A 4698-nucleotide genomic window follows, 5' to 3' on the forward strand; every position below is an offset into this window, starting at 1 on the left:
GAGTGATTGGCATATGTGTTTTGAGAGGTTTGGAGTCATGAATGTTAAAACCAATGATGATCCGTGACGCTCTACCTTGGCCACAAAGCCACCTTTACAACTTGTGGGCCTTCTAAACTCATTGAGATTTACAATCATATCTCTACCCAACCACATCTTCACCATTGGTGTGGATGGCCCTGCTTAGCCTGTCAGCGGTAAACAATGGATCAAGGTCCTATTTGATCCAACAAAGCTAATAGTTAGCTGCAAAAAAATAGCTAAGACTTTGTTTGAATCCTCAGCTAATACTCTAGCACTAGCTTGTGTCTTACCTATCACCTAACAATTAGCTGCTAGCTAGTTTTTCATGCAACTAACACAACCAATTGTTAGCTGGGGGGGGGGGGGGGGGGGTCGTTAAGCAATCAGGGCCTAAAATTCATGAAGATGTTAACCATTTGATAGTATTGGAGCTATAAACAGTACTACCACAAATCATTACAGTTCTATTAATACTGACGGTGAAAACGTACAACAGAATTGGCACTGAAAATGATTTTCATCACCGGCTTATGACTTAGGGCCTATTTGGTTCGTCTAGTAGCTACTAAATTTGGTAGCTTTTAGTCACTTTAGTAACTTTTTAACCAAACGTTATGACTAAAAACTACTAAAAGGGCTTTAGTCCTTTCTAGTAACTCTGAAGTTATTAAAAATTGACTAAACCGTTTAGTAGCTACTAAGTTTAGTAGCTCGAACCAAACACCCCTTATAACCAGGTTTGAAAACTCGGCTAATTTATAGTGCCGGTTCTAGCCACGTGCCAACAGTGAAAACCGGAGCCAAGTATATTAATTCCCAACCCAACACTCTCTCTCGTCGTTCTCTCTCGACCACACCCGGTGTTCTCTCTCCCACCACCACAAGCATGCCCCGCATGTATGTATAAGGACTAAGGACACCGACCAACTTGGCAAGCATGCCTAATTCCATTGATCTATCAACGGCGATCTGTGGACCACATTTTTGTTCATTTATTACCTATATAGTGTGTCACTTGCTTCTGTATATCCCAGTCACTTTCATCGTCAACTAATCAAAGTTTCGATTCCCTGGAATCGATGTAGTCGATCTACGTTAACTATACGGCATACGGTACACGATGTAATAAGACCAAAGTAACCTTCGAGATCGACCGGGATCTCGGCCGGATGCGTGCGTTCATACTGGTGGAGCCAGAGCTATATCTGGAGATAGCTAGCTAGTACTGACCCCCATGAACGCAGGCAAACCTTGTGGTTCTGTGTGCATGACTGCATGGGCAGATCAGTGGCCATTCACCTAGCTAGCACGCTCCGGTTTGCAGTCTCCATTAGTGCAAAAGCGCAACATCGTGGAACACGATCGATGCCAGGATATGGAACCTGTCTGGCCTTCGTCTTGCTGCTCGCCGTCGTGCCGTGTCCGTCATCGTCGTCGTCAGCGCCAGAGCCAGCACAGCACACGCTGGGCACCGGCTCCTCTCTGTCGGTGGAAGACCACTGGCGGCCGTTCCTGACTTCCCCCGACGGCACTTTCTCCTGCGGCTTCCAGGACGCCGGCGAGAACGCCTTCTCCTTCTCCGTCAGGTACACCGACGCAGCGGAGAAGACTGCCATCTGGACGGCGAACCCCGGCGCCCCCGTGAACGGCCGGGGCTCTAGGATCTCGTTCCGCCGCGACGGGGGCCTAGCCCTCGACGACGCCAACGGCAGCACGGTGTGGGAGAGCAAGACGAGTGGCGGCGGGGGCTCCCTGACCATATCCCTCCTCGACACCGGAAATCTCCTCATCTCGGACTCGGACCCGTCTACCGGCGGCCGCACCTTGTGGCAGAGCTTCGATTGGCCGACGGACACACTGGTCCCGTCGCAGCCGCTCACCAAGGACAAGAAGCTGGTCGCGGGCTACTTCAGCCTCTACTACGACAATGACAACTTGCTGCGGCTCCTGTACGACAGCCCCGACATATCGAGCATCTACTGGCCAAATAATCCTATCAACGATCCGTTCCAGAACGGCCGGACAACACACAACAGCTCCAGGATCGGCGTCCTCGACGACAACGGCGTGTTCCTGTCGAGCGACAACCTGGGAGTCCATGCCTCCGACTTCGGCCCCGGCGTCAAGAGGCGGCTGACCATGGATCAGGATGGCAACGTGAGAATCTACAGCATGAACGCGTCCACAGGGGGGTGGGCGGTGACATGGGCGGCGCTGGGGCAGCCGTGCTCCACGCACGGGCTGTGCGGCCAGAACGCGCTCTGCGAGTACCAGCCGAGCCTCAGGTGCTCGTGCCCGACGGCGTACGAGATGGTGGATCGGCAGGACTGGCGGAAAGGCTGCAAGCCGATGTTCAGGGTCACCAACTGTAGCCAGCTGCCGTCGGCATCGCCGGAGCAGCAGTTTAAATTCCTCAGGTTGCCGCACAGCGACTTCTACGGCTACGATCTGCAGTTCAACCAATCCGTCACGTTCGAGTACTGCAAGAAACTCTGCTTGAAGATGTGCTTGTGCGTCGGCTTCTCCTACAAGCTTGAAGGCCAAGGCGTCTGCTACCCGAAAAGTATTCTGTTCAACGGATTCACGTCTTCAGCCTTCTCTGGGACCATCTACCTGAAAGTTCCTATCGATTTCGACGCATCGGCGCCTCTCGTCACTGCACGGAGCGCCGCAGGCCTTGCCTGCGATCCTAACATTTCCGTGATCGTCCAAAGATCGGAAGGAACATTCAGTAGAACAGGAAACGGGACGAAGTGGCCGTACCTGTTTGCGTTCGCCGGAGTACTGGGAGTTCTTGATATTATCTTCATTGCAACAAGCTGGTGGTTCCTCTCCAGCAAGCAGAGCATACCCAGCTCACTGGAGGCAGGCTACAGGATGGTCACGGGCCAGTTCAGGGGGTTCACGTACCGAGAGCTCAAGGACGCGACGGGGAACTTCAAGGAGGAGCTGGGCCGGGGCGGCTCGGGCGTCGTGTACCGCGGCGTGCTCGACAAAGGGAAGGTGGTGGCCGTGAAGAAGCTGACGAACGTGGCGTGGGGTGACGAGGAGTTCTGGGCGGAGATGACGGTGATCGGGCGGATCAACCACATGAACCTGGTCCGGATATGGGGGTTCTGCTCCCAGGGCAAGCATAAGCTGCTGGTGTACGAGTACGTGGAGAACGAGTCGCTGGACAGGCACCTGTTCGACACGGACAGGACGACGCTACTGTGGCGCGAGCGGTACAGGATCGCGCTGGGCACGGCCAGGGGCCTAGCCTACCTTCACCACGAGTGCCTCGAGTGGGTCATCCACTGCGACGTCAAGCCGGAGAACATCCTGCTGACGCGCGAGTTCGACGCCAAGATCGCCGACTTCGGGCTGGCCAAGCTCTCCAAGAGGGACGACGGCGCCGGCGACAGCATGCCGCTCTCTCACATGAGAGGGACGACGGGGTACATGGCGCCGGAGTGGGCGCTCAACGTTCCCATCAACGTCAAGGTAGACGTGTACAGCTACGGTATTGTGCTGCTGGAGATGGTTATGGGGTGCAGGGTGTGTGACCAGAGTCCCAGACCACGGCGGGCGCGGAGCGCCTGCAGATGCCGCAGATTGCTCAGGCCTTGAGGCAGGTGGTGGCTACCGGCAACGTCGTGCCCTTGGTGGACGGTAGGTTGCAGGGGCAGTTTAATCCTCGGCAGGCGTTGGAAATGGTGCGGATTTCCTTATCGTGTATGGAGGACAGGAGCAACCGTCCGACAATGGACGACGTTGCCAAGGCTCTCACAGCCTGTGACGACGAGGACGAGCATCCAGCATACAGGTAGATATAAGCCATGAGCAAGATAGGCTGTTGCGTTACTGTGTTAGGACATCAGGAGATACAATTGTTTTTCTTTTTGACGAAACAGGAGGGGTGATCCCTAATTGCATTCCCGCAGGCGTTCACTGGTTTCAAATCCAATGAACGATTGAGCACTTTCGCAATTTTCTATTTTTGGCAAAAAAATCACAACTTTCTTTTTTTGGAAAAAAAGTTACTAAGTTATACACATAACTTTTATGCACAACTTATATTCGTAACTTTGACAATATAACATTTTATACATAAGTTATGTTTCATAATTTTCGTGTATCCAAGTTTTGGTATAAGTTATAAGTTAATTCGTGTCTCTTGTGTTTAATAACTTTTGTGTTTTCACGTTTTGGCATAAGTTATAAGTTAATATGTTCCTTTGTGTTTAATAACTTTTGTACCTAACTTGTGTTTCATAACTTTTGTATTTCTAAGTTTATACACATAACTTTTATGCACCACTTATTTTCACAACTTGGATAATATGACATTTTATACATAAGTTGTGTTTCATAAACTTTGTGTTTCCAAGTTTTGGCATAAGTTATAAGTTATATGTTAATAGTTAATACACATAAATTTCTACTAGAATAAAATTCTTTGAAACATATGCAAGTCGGGTCTAGTTTTGTTCACATCGTCACGTAGAACACACCAGTGCAGACGCAATAAAATAGATACACCGCTCAGAAGTTATAGCAATCCCAAATAAATATTTTGCTTTTTTCTAGTTTGCATCAAGTGATGTCACAGCCAATTGGAAAGGGAGTGGGAGAGAGGTGTGGGCGCATGATGGAGAGCGTGGGATGGGCACATCCGAAATGGGAATGAGTTGG

At 50.9% G+C, this 4698-nt stretch overlaps 1 pseudogene; it reads left to right on the plus strand.

Moving 5' to 3' along the window:
• Window positions 1-1276: 1276 nt before the first annotated feature.
• Window positions 1277-3999, plus strand: LOC136458685 (putative receptor protein kinase ZmPK1; annotated as a pseudogene).
• Window positions 4000-4698: the final 699 nt, after the last annotated feature.

This window comes from Miscanthus floridulus, chromosome 6, assembly GCF_019320115.1.
Source record: "Miscanthus floridulus cultivar M001 chromosome 6, ASM1932011v1, whole genome shotgun sequence".
Classification (NCBI taxonomy): Eukaryota; Viridiplantae; Streptophyta; class Magnoliopsida; order Poales; family Poaceae; genus Miscanthus; species Miscanthus floridulus.